This window comes from Phasianus colchicus, chromosome 9 (assembly GCF_987193195.1).
Source record: "Phasianus colchicus chromosome 9, bPhaCol1.hap1.1, whole genome shotgun sequence".
Taxonomy (NCBI): domain Eukaryota; kingdom Metazoa; phylum Chordata; class Aves; order Galliformes; family Phasianidae; genus Phasianus; species Phasianus colchicus.
Window position 1 is genome coordinate 29955461 of NC_143444.1, and position 12888 is coordinate 29968348.

A 12888-nucleotide genomic window follows, 5' to 3' on the forward strand; every position below is an offset into this window, starting at 1 on the left:
TTAAGGAAAAAAAAAATAAAATGTTTTGGATTTTCATATGTGTCTGATAAGTGGTTGAGTAGTCATTTTGCTCTATTGTATTGTGTGATTGTTAGTATATGGTATCACATCCTCTAGCCAGCATCCTTTGCCTTCCCTATAGCACTTAGCTGGGCATTACTTTATTAAGACATATGTGCACTAAAAAAAAAATAGCAGCTTTCAGTGCTTCACAGTGAAGGGAAAAAAGCCTAGACAAACATTTTGTCAGAACCTTGCTATGAGACAAGGTATTACCAGTAAATTGGTTGTACATACAATAAAATTGCACCCTTTTTTAAACAAAACAAACTAAGCAATAGTTTGGGCAGTTAGTTGTTTTTAGTGAGCATGTTGTAGTCATGGCTGCAAAGAGAGAGAATTAAACTGCCCACTCAGAAGATATGTAATTTGTATGTTGTATAGTTTTATTGATTACACTGATTTATTCTACCCTATTTTATAATGCAGGACTTTTGTAATGTTGTTTAAATGAGGAAAAATTTCTGTCAAATTAGCTTAGTGGAATTTCTGATTGTTCGTTATAAAGGCAGCGTTCATAGAATTGCTTTTTTTTTTTTTTTTTTTTTTTTTCCTTTGGGAACTGGATTTAAGTTAAAAACTTTCCCGTTTCCTTTTTTTGTATGTATTTAAATACAGTTATTTTTTCTTCTCTCAATGGTATAGCATATTCCTATGCTTGAGAAGTATAGGCTACTGAAGAACCATTGTAAATGGACATTACAGGTATGCTGTATTTTTGAAGGTATTTTGTCATATTAAGTTTGATGACGCTAAAGTTAGGGAATTCTGAGCAGAATGGCGAGAAAAAAAAAAAAAAAAGAAAGAAAGAAAGAAAGAAAGAAAAAAGAAAAACAGAAATGTTTTAAAGGCTTTAAAACATGAGCGAGGCGGCCAGGGGCATCAGCCCACCGGGGTTGGGGAGCCATCCCCTTTTTGCTCAGCCCGCTGCAGAGCCGCCATGCAGGTGCAGAGGCCGCGTGCGGGCGGCCCCTCGGCCCCGGGGGGTCCATCCGTGGGCTCTGGGACACGCGAACAACTTTTTCCCCCCCCCCTTCACCCCCTCTTCCCAACCCCACCCCCCTCTCCCGTCTCCTTCTCTGCAGAAGTTGTCAGACGCACAAATCCTCTGCCCTGCATTCACCCACCCACCCACCCATCCAAATTGAAAGACCTAGAAATTGCTTAGCGCGAATTGACTTTGCCAGTTAATTCCTTTCTTTTTTTTTCCTCTTTTTGAACTAGGGCACTTGCTTTTATCATGCCGCACACCCCAGCGATGCCATTATTTATTCCTCTTCCTTTCTTAATGAAACCTTACGGGCTTCAAGTTAGGCAGCCATGGTACACTTTGTCTCTGCTGTGATCCCCCTAAATAGGGTCGCAGGGGAAGGAACCACCAAGTTCTCTGACTCCGCAGTATTCAGTCAGCCCACAGGAATATGCAAAATCCCTCTAACGTTGTTGTTTGGTTTTTTTTTTTTCTTTCTCTATTTCTCTTTGTTCCGTATATTTGCAGCTTTGTAGTAACAGTGTTATAAAATACTTACTGTACAAAAATACGAGAAAACCCAGATACATAGCCTAAAACAGGTTTTTTTTTTTTCCTTGTGGTGAATTATTATTATTTTTTTTTTTTTAAGAATGTCAGTTTAATATCGTACTTCTTTGCATTGTGTCTCTGGAAATATCTTTTTTTTTTTTTTTTTTTTTTTTTTGGTAGAAGGCCTCCATCGAACAAAATTAAAACCATAACCGGCATGACAATGTAAGGAGAGCTTCAATGGCACCTAAACAATAACCAAACAACAAAACCAACCTCATGAGGTCTGTCGGAGGCAGGTCTTGTGAAGTTAACACTGCCTGCTAGGCAGGATTTTCATTAAATCAAGCTTACAATGCCAATTTTGTCTTGAAGTCAATGCATGTATTACTGTTTGACAGTAAACCCAGCTATGCCATCATCAAGTCCAAGGCTGCGCAATAGTCTAATTAGTATCGAGTACATTTTCCTTTTATTTTTTCCAATAAAAAAGCAGTGGGATGAAAATTGCTTTGATATATAGCAGGTAACATTGAAGCTATTCCATAGCACTTAACTGTAGTGAATACTGTGTCACCAATTCTGAAATCAATTTAATGTTTAATGCAAATCCATTACATGGTGCTATTACAGGCTGGCAAAATGATTTACAAAAATGTGACAACTTGGGCTCAATTCACTCTGCTTTCCAACAATGTAAATGCATAGCAGTGTTTATCTGCATGAAAACTATGCACTAATCTATCTGAAAAAAAAAAAAAGAATATATCGACTTTGGTATCTACTTTCCGTTTACTTCGATCCTTGCCTTTTTGGTCATTGTTATAATGCCAGCTTTAGGACAGAAAGAATTATAAGAAAACCAGCATAATACCTGATATATTAAAATGTAGTGCCTGTGAAATCTGTATTATATTGCTCTTCTGAAGTAAGATTTTTCTACACCGGTAGCCTTCGCTGTCTGTCAGAACCTTCTGATATAGGTGATGTAAAATAACCGTACAATATTAATGCATGCTATTCCATAATGCTTAGTAGCTGTATGAATATTACTCAAAGTTATGTTAGTCTTTTTTTCTGACTTGGTTCTTGTCAGATAGGTTTAAAGATATTTCACTGAGAACGCAAATTCTGTCTTTTCTTGATTTGGGGTGTTTTCAGTATTTTGGAGGTATACATTTACTTAAATTCAGTATTACTTGTGTTTTGGGTTTTTTTTCTTTTTTTTTCTTTTTTTTTCCTTTTTTTTTCTTTTTTTTTCTTTTTTTTTTTTTTTTTTTTTCCTAGAGGGCAGGACATGGTGTTTGAGACCAGAAATCCGTGCCTGGTAAGATTTTTGTCTCGAAAAGCTACCCTAAGAATTGCAGAGCTTGCTCTGAAGAACATCCCATAAAGTTCAAATTAAAGGGACGGTCCTTTAAGCCCCCACAGACGAGATGGAGCTCATCTCGCAGGAGATTTCTTAATGGGCAGCAGTTAACCAGGTACCCATGCTTGACCCTTCTTCACACCAGACTTCCTCATATAGAAGAAAAACCCTTTAAAAAAAAAAAAAAGAAAAAAAGAAAAAAAAGAAAAAAAAAAAAAACCTCATGTGGTTGTTTAGTTTCATGCACAGTTGCAATATTTTTCTTCAAACAAACTCTGTACAAACTTTGGGCCCGATTCATAAAAGCTCAGTTGCTATTAACACGGGACTCTGGTGGGCTTTTCTTGTCCAAATTGGGGCTCCCTCTCTCCCTAGCGCACTCCGGCCGGGCCTCCCCATGCAGCTCTCACTCCTCTCCCTCCCCTTCCCCTCTCCACCTCCCAAACTCCGAACAAAATCCATGGGAGTGGATGTGGAGACGGAGCTGAGAGCGGTGGGGCCCCGAAGCCGCGCTCTGGCCCTGGCGGGGTTCCGTCACTTCGTGGTACAACGCTATTCGATGGCAAGGGACATTTTGTCTGTACCAGAAAAATACGCTAGATTGCTACCTCTGAGCTCTAGAGAAAACCTTCGTAAAGGACAACACTTGTATACAATGTGAACTTTTGTACTTTGTACGCTTTTTTTTAGGGAAGACTATTTTCCACTTAGTTAATCTCCTATGCTCGAGCATGAACAAAAACAATTGTGTCAGTGAAATCCCCCCTTTTATCTGCATCCACAAATTAATATGAGGGGAAAAAACGAAGACGAGTTTCTAGATGGAGCATGGTAGGAAGCGTCCCCAGCTTAGCACCTGCCTCGCCGCTGCGGGCGGCCCTTGGGGAAAGGCTGCAGGATTCCTGGCTTTGGGAACGCCACCCAGGAGCAGTCCCCATGTTGGGCGGCTCCGCGGTTTCCCCCATGGCTGAGCTCGGCCCCAGCCCCGGCCGCTTTCTGAGCCTGGTCCAGCCGAGTCCCTCGGTGTCACTTTTCAATCCGGGGCACTAAAATTTCCACTGGCCGCGGGAAAGATCTGCTGCAAATTCACTTGACACCCGTGTTAATACCATGTCGTGTTCATTTTTTTATGAGTCAGGCCCCTCGTGCCTCTAGTATACTTGTATTGACTCTCATAGTTACCATTTTAGTTTTACTGTGTTCTGTGAAAAAAATTGTAATTGGTTGAGAATCACTGTGGGCATCCATTCTTATTCAACTAAGTCTCCGCAGGTTTTTTGAGCTGGTGTGGATTAGTTTAACTCTTGTATTCAACCATTAGTGCTACCACCTTCTCACATTACAATACAATTACTGGAAGCAAGTACTGCATTTCCTATGCAACAAAAAAGGAAAATAAAAAATTGCTAATGCTACCAAGCCGTGTTGTTATTTCCTTCGCTCAGGGCTCGGGCGCGGACGCGGGGCTGGGGCCCTGAATCGCGGCTGCGGGTTTACACGGAACACATCGACACTGAGCCCGGGTCTGGCTGCGCCTCATAACAATTAACTGAGATTAATTAATTGTGCGTGTATCTCTGGGTGCAGTGGAGTGGAGTGGGGGATGTCACTGTGCTCCCAAAGCTCAGCTTGCGGCCGCGCTCTGCCCATCGCGGCACCTCCCTGTAAGGCTTCTGTGGGTGCTGGGCAGAAAATGGTTTTCTTTACTGCACTTTGAAGCCGTCATCCACCACGTGACACCTTTTCCTTAAAAGATGGGTGCAGAAGTTAACATTTGCAGAAAGTAATTTCTCGCATTTAAGCAATTCTGCCCATTCTCTGCTTAAAAGGCAGGGCTGGGGCTGATGGCCAGCTCTGCAAGAACGGGGGAAGGGGGCACCTGGGCACACAGCCCTGCCCTGGGCAGCTCTTCCATTCTCTTTTGGGGAAAATTAGTGCTTTCTTACACTAGCAGCTCACAAAGCACCGGTATTTCTTTTCTGACACTTCCACCTGATTTCAGTCTGGGCTACATGAGCAGGATGGGAGGTTTGGGCCACACACAGATTTAATGTCACTGTCCTTTCGGTCCCCTTGGTGCCCCTCATTGCGCCTCTGGCCCTGTCCCAGCCAGCAGCTCTGTGCAGCATTAGGACAGGAGGCACATCCCAGGGCTGAAGGAAGGAGTCGGGTGGTCCCAAGTGATGTCCCCAAGTGCCTCATCCACACAGCTCTGGAACAACGTAGGGAGTGAGCCCACCACACCCTGGGCAGCTGTGCCAGTGCCTGACTGCTCTTTGGAGAAGAAATTTTCCCTTATATTCAGTCTTTGATGTGGTTGCGTGCTGGGCATGGTGAGAAACACACCCTTTGCGGGCAACACGGGTGGGACCCCACAAATACACATGAGGTTTTATTTGTCACCATCTGAATTTTCACTAATGGAAGAAATAAGGGCTTCAAGCTCCAGCTGGCTAAAACAGCAGCCCGTGTTTCTTCCCCCCTGCATGGCACAGAGGCAGACAGAATGGTGGTGAGAAAGCATCCATATGGTGTTTCCACCTTTCCTTCCCCAAATCAGGTTGTGCCCAACTTTTTTGTTATCAATGTTGTATAATCTTCAGAAATTTTCAGTCTTACTTATCGCAAAGTTAATCCAACAGGATTGTTTACACGCCACAAAAGAACAGCCCTTTAAACTAACGTTGATGGCAAATCTGACTACTGCATCTCTTCCTTAAATGTAAGAGTTCCCTATGGTATGGAAGAGGAGAGGCTGGGGGGTGTGAGCACAGCAGTGGGATCGTCTATGCCTTTCATCTGCCGCAAACAAGCTGAGACTGGGAATATTTATTGGTTCGGTCCTTCAGCAACATGGTATTAATTGCCTCCGAGTGTTTTGATAGGTAGTTAGCACAAGGGTATTAATGAAAATAGCACCACTTCATTTCAAAATTAACTACTTGGCCATTCAGCAACATGAGCTGATAAATTATGGCAATAAATTTGCGACTGAGATTTATGCAATGGCGACGCGCGCTCCCACGGCGCAGGGCCCAGGGCCCTCAGTGCCCCACACCTCCCTTGTGCGTGGGCAGCTTTACTGGTACTTTACATCCTTACTTTAAATGTGGGACATCTGAGAAGGCTCTGGTGCTCTGCAGGAGCAGCAGGTGCTCAGGGAACAGAAACCACCACGGGTTCTCCATAATTGCTGTGCTGGTTCTCTCGGTCCCTGGGTTTAGAGCCCAGCTGCTCCCAGATAAACCATGCAGTCATCCTCAACTCCCCACACCTTGGAAGTAGGGAGGTGGGCTGCAAATTAGCAACATGCAATGTTTTTGTTATTATTTTTGGCCTAGGAATGGCCTTGTGCTTACCAACACTGGACCTTCACATTTGTTCCCATCCTTCTCTTCCCTTCCAAGAGGTAGAGGCAAATCAGCACTGCGATCCAGGCCGAACCCAAGCCCACTCCTTTCTCAGGAATTGCCTGCACCTTCTGCTTACAATCACTTGTGCTGGGCCTGGTCCTGGGCTGCATGCAGCCACTGGGGCACAACCAAGGAGCAAAACTCACGGCGCTCACAGCACAAACCGGCACAAACCGCGCTCACTTGGGACACAAACCACTCGAGCACCCACCATAACCCACCTCTTTTGACAAAGAAATATTAATCTGTGAGAAATGAATGGCAACTCCCTGCCTTAGGCAGCAAAGAAATTGGAAAATGTTCCTATAAATGTGATTCATACGACATCCTACCTGCCTGCATATTGCATTATCCAAACCTATTAGAATGGAGACGCAGCCAACTATTTTGTTATATGGGGTTTAATCTTTTTCCCTATTGTTCATTATTACCCTACAGAAATTTCTTAACCCGATGTCCTTTTTTTTCCCCCCTTGTTAATTGGGCTGGTATGTGCAAAAAGCTATGACCAATGGGATGGGAAATACTCCAAAATGCGCTCAACCCCTGTGTGCTGTGGGGAGAGGATGCAAGACGGCCAATGGCACAACTCTGGGATGCAGTGGATGGGAATTTAGGTGGTGGCACCTGGCTCTGGGCAGGAGGGTGAGCAGTGCTGCACATCTCCCTGGGCACTGTGCTCTGCAGGCACACAACAATGCGCCCGTCTTCCAAAATGGTACATTCTGCTACTGAGGGGAGACGCATGAGTTTTACAGAAAATTCAGCTAAATATTGCATTTATTTATAAACGTGACAAATTTAATAGGGTAGGAAAGGTATTTGAATTATTGATTGTTAAATATTTAAGCTCTGAGTACCCATCCATCAGCATGTGTGAGAAAGCTCGGGACAGATTTATGATGTTGGAGTTTTCCTGGTTAGCTGGCACTTGGCATTTCTATTAATTATAGCCCACACACTCATTTTTTTCAGGATTTGTTAGAAGTATTTATAAAAGATGTCCCTATTATACCATTTAAATATTGTTTGTGCAACTGGAACATGTTTTCTATTGGGGATTAATACACTGTTTGATTTAGGGGAAAATTAAATTAGAAGGTGTAAGTCCCAGGAGATGGGTGCTTTATTTGAGAAGGGTTTCCACCACTGGAAAGCACAAAGTTTTTCTTTTACAGATAAATATTTTGCTCCCGGTGTCCCTGGTGGGAAGGAAGCAGCAGGCTCAGCCCATGTTTCTCTGTGGCCCAGAGCAGGTGGGAGGCTCTTGGCTGTGGCTTCTTTGACCTTAAATCACTCAAAAGCCAACAATGTGCTTTGGTTCTCCTCATCATGGTGTCAAAGCTCTTGTTCCAGCAGGTGGAAAAGCCTCTGGTCCCCAGTGTTGGGTGAAGCCTCTGCCACTGATGGGGATGGGACCTCCTAAGCCCAGCTGTGGAAATGCCCTCTTCACCTTCTGAACACCTTCCTGTTCATCCTCAAACTCTGTTTTTGGCAGCAGGAGGGTGGGTTTTGTCCCTTCCTGTGCTTGACAGAATCTTAGAAAGTTTGGGTTGGAAGGGAACTCAAGGTCCATCCTCTTCCAACCCTCGCCATGGGCAAGGTGGGGGCAGGATGCATCGAATCACATTTGTTATCTTCATTATAAACACCCACCCGGACCCCAGTTGTTTCCCAGGATGGGGGAAGGACACAAACATCCGCATGGCTGCCCCACACCGCGGAAAGGTTCATGCAGCAGGAGGAAACCACCAGGAGCAGCAGGTCAATAACACACCTCCTGAAAACCAGCTCCCTAAACATGCATTGGGATGATAAATTATAATTGCTCAAGAAGAGCCATTATGGCCTGTTAGGTCAATACTCTGCATTTCCAAAGTGCTTTAATTAATATATATTTACATCAGGTAATAGCAGAGATTTCTCTGAGCCCTGGTATTAGACTGAAAAAGACTCCTAACTTTCATAGTACAGGGAGAACATTATTGTGATTTGCAGAAACACATCTGGTGCCACATGGAGCACGGAGGTGTCCCTCCAGAACAGCACACGGGGCACTTCGGGGATGGGCACAGGCACTCAGCAGTGAACCAAAACTTTGCCAGCTGCAGCCACTGGTCCTTCCTCTGCTTTGTTCTCGGAGTCATAAATAAGTTAATGGCAACATCTATTGCTTTGCTGCTTGCAGGCGCCATCACAGAGGTTGGCCTCGCCACAAAGCAAAGCCCCACGTTCCCATTTTTGCCCGGTTTCCTTGCCCCAGAGGTGTGCAGTGCCCCAGGGTCGCAGTGCCAGCCCTACCGCTGGGCAGCGCTGGACTCATCCCGGTGCCCTGCGGGGGTTCCAGGGCCTCCCGGTGCCCCAGGTGACAATGAGCACACCAATGGAGCGAGGTTATTGATTTCTATTTTTTATTTTTTCCCTTTCCCCGAGACCACAAATTAGAAACGGCGCTGCTAAAAATCACTGCTCTCTCCGCAAATTTTAATTAAAGCCCAAATAAATCATTTTGGGCGCTGCACTTGCCTATAAACAATGAGGGAGATGGCACCCTTACAACTGCTTGTCAACATTGGGTGACTAATGAGTCACTGTGAAAATACAATCTGAAGCGACCGAATTGAAACCAGATTCCGGCGCTAACGAACGGCACATGCCCGCTGCCGCAGCACGGCGGCCCGGGGCCCCCGACCGCCCTGGGGGGAGCTCCGCCACACAGCCCCGGCCCTTATTGAATAAAGCACAGCGCTGTAATGTGATATTGCAGCTGCAGCCTTTTTGCCACGTTGTGGAGTAATGTTTTCCCCTGTCCTTGCAGCAAACAATAACCATATGCTGCGTGTGTTACCAAATGTTTATTTTATTTCTTCGTCAGGACGCGAAGCGGGCTCTGAAGAAGGGCTTGCGCTGCTTCAAGCGATCGTTGAGCAGATCTGCAGGGCTCAAAGCGTCCTGGCCGTGCTTCACCATGCAGGCCTGAGTGCAGGGCACTGCTCCTCCAACCACAGCACTGTGGGGCCAAAGAACACCCCAAGTTCAGCACCTAGTCTGACTGCCTTTGGACAACTGCCCCGTATCCGCTGGGGCTCCAGAACCCTAAAACCACAGACTGGTTTGGGTCAGAAGAGATTGTAAAACCCACTCAGTCCCACCCCCTGCCATGGGCTCAGGTGCCCAAAGCCCCATCCGTGGCCTTGGGCACTGCCACAAACGGGGAACCCACATTGCTCAGGGCAGCAGCGCCTGGGCCTCACTGCCCTCATGGGGAAGAATTTCTTCCTGGCATCTGATCTAAATCTATCCTTTTATTTTACCCTTATACTCTTGTCCCAAACTCACCGACAAAGTGCCCCCTTCAACTTTTCTGTCGGCAACTTTTAAAGGTGAAGGCACCTTTAGGTGCTGCAACAGTGAGGGCTCCCCAGATCTGTCTTCTGGCTGAACACCACACCTCCCTCAGCCTGTCTCCACACCGCCAGCCCTCTGGTCATCCTTGTGGCCTCCTCCAGGCCCTCGGGGCTTCTCCTCAGTGCAACTCTCAATCCACTCATCACCCAGCCTGCATTTGTGCTTGGGATTGCCCCAACCAAGGTGCAGCACCTTGCACTTGGCCTCATTGGACTCCTTTGGCCCACCTCTCCAGATTCTTCTGGATGGCATCCCCTCCCTCGCTGGGCCACCGGTCGTGCTTAAAACAGCAACCTTCCACAAATGCCTTCAGTTTGACTAAATAATGCCATCTTAGGGAACATTTTCTCCACCAAACACATAAAACACGTAATTTTCAGAGTTTTTCCACCACGAGGGCTACCTATTGCACAAAAACTTCCCTGGACAGCAAAGACCAAAGCATTGTCTTGATTCTAAAATGGCCCCAAAATTATGTCATTTCCACACAAGATTGAGGCCATTTCCACCCAAGAATCCCACTGAGCCACCCCAGGCCCATGCTGCTTTGCTCTTCTTCATTACTGTGTTAATGCTGCCTTAGGGATACCAGCGCTGCAGTCATTCAGCCCTGAGGAACCTGAGCAAGGAGCTGCTCCTGTCCATCATTTCACCGCACTGCACCTCTTCCCTTGGTGACCCCAAGGAGCACTGGGGGATTTTGCAGCTCCCAGAGCTGCTCTTTCCACACACCTGAGTTATTCAGCCAGAGCAGCAGACAGACAGACAGCCTGTATCCAGTACATCCGATAGCTGCTGGTGTCTGCAGCCTGATTCCCAGATTCCCAGTGGGTTTTCTCCAGGGTCAGAGCTCAGCCCTGGTGTCACAGAAATAGGAACAAGGCCTGCTTAGCTCGCCTTTTTTTTATTATTATTATTCTCTTTAAAGCATGCTCGTGAAAAGAAAGAAAAATATTATGTTCTGTGTGTCGCTTCTGCGAGTCAGAAAATGATTCTGACAGGGGGAGAAGAAGGGGAAAAAATCCAAAAGCTCCCAATTGCAGCACATGCTCATGGAAACAAGATGTGGAGCACATGAGGCTGTCCCAGAGAGAAAGTTTTCTAAAAATAACATATGCAGATTATGTACATAAAATGTCATGAAATATCAGCACATAAAAACGTGTGGTAGTTCAGGCTGTTGCAATTACAGCTAAAATGTGCCAGATGAACGACACGCAGCATTTGGTGCTGTCTGCAGCCAATGCCAGCGGGGCCAGAGCCCAGCCCTGCCGCAGGCCAGCGGCAGCAGGAGTCAGCACCGGGCTGGCACCACCATGCCACAACCCTGGATGCTCTGGTTGACCAACAGTTGACCAATGGTTGACCAAGGGTTGATCAGCGGTTGACAACAAGGCAGCAGTGTGCCCAAGAAGTCCAATAGGACCTGAGGTGAGCATGGCCAGCAGGTGAGGGAGGTGCTCCTCCCTTCTGCTCTGCCCTGGGGAGAGCACAGCTGGAGCACTGCACCCAACACGGGGCTGCCCAGTTCAGGGCAGACAGGGAAATGCTGGAAAGCCCAGCGGAGAGTGCAGAGATGGTGGGGGCCTGGAGCACCTCCTGATGGGGACAGGCTGAGAGCCCTGCGATGGGGAGGAGGAGCCTGAGGGGGATTTTATCAATGCTGATCAATATCTAACGGTGGGAGTCAGGAGGATGGGGCCAGGCTCTGTTTGGTGGTGCCCAGCAACAGGACAAGGGGTAATGGGCACAAAGTGGAACACAGAAGTTCCATACACACAGGAGGAAGAACTTTACTGTGAGGCAGCAGAGCCCCAGCACAGCTGCCCAGAATGGTTGGGGACTCTTCTTCTCTGGAGAGATCCAAACTCACCTGGACGTGTTCCTGTGCAGCTGCTGTAGGGAACTGCTGTAGGGGAGTTGGACTTGAGGAGCGCAAAAGTCCCTCCCAACCCCTATGGTTCTGGGTTCTGTGACCTGCAGACAGAGAATGTGCGGGAGCAACCAGGCAGCGCCAGCGACCAACACTGTGTGAACGCCAGCCATGTTGGGAGACATGGCACCAGGCCTTGGCATAAAGCACTGGTCATGGATTCAGTCCTTCGGCCTGTCCCAAAGCTGCACCTGAACTCATCTTGGCTACTCATTTAATAAAATATTCATTTTTTAATTTGTTATGGGTTTTATATGGTATTGGCCCCCAGCAGCTCCCGCACTGCATCCTGCACTGAGAGACCCCCACACCCACCATTACACAGCCCAGTATTCCATTAAGCTGCACGTTTTGACCACTTTTCTTGCAAACAGGGGTTTGATCCAGCTAGCCGGCCAGAATTAAATTACTTCACAGCAGATTTTTTTCCCCCCAAGGATACTTTTTATTTAGTGCCGCAAATGCGCGCTGCCGGCGGCTCTCGGGGAGAACAAGGCCTTTTGTATCGAAGTCCAGAAAAGCAACATGATTCATGGCTTTCTCATTATTTTGTCCTTTCGCTGGATATTGCTGGGGAATTTCCCCCCTCCTTTCTTTCCAGCCCGTTTGAAAGGAGCTAATGGAAGGAGGAGAATATTCCTCTCCCCACGTCGCTCACGTGGCTGTGGGGCGGCGGAGCCTCTGCAAACTTTTATGGCTGCCCAAGAGCGGGGATGGCTGCTGGAGCCTCGCGCCCTTGGTTTGCCTGCAGAGTTGCAGGAGCCCCGGCCCCAGTCGCTGCCCGGCGCTGCGGCGCGTTTCCCTGCAGTGCGGGGTTGGCTGTCGGCAGGAGTGAATTGTGTACTGCGGCAGGCGGGAGCGTTTTATTCCCATTGATTTCCCGTTAATCGCTTTTGCCCTCCTGAGCCAATGAGCTGGGCTGTGCCGCGCTGCAGCGTGGTGTCCGGGGCTGGGCAGGGGGCACTGGGGCTCTCAAGGGGACCTGGTGGGGACACGGTGACCTCAGGTTTGTGGCTGGGGAGTTTTAGTCCCACCCCATCCACAGGGAGCCCTCACTGCAGCCTCGGGATGCTGAATGGCCTCGGTTTCTCCATGCAAAAGGAGTGACAGCACCAAGGTCCTACATGCACATTTTACCACGAGCCCCCTGCTCCCTCAGCACCACATGCCTGAGCCATCCCAA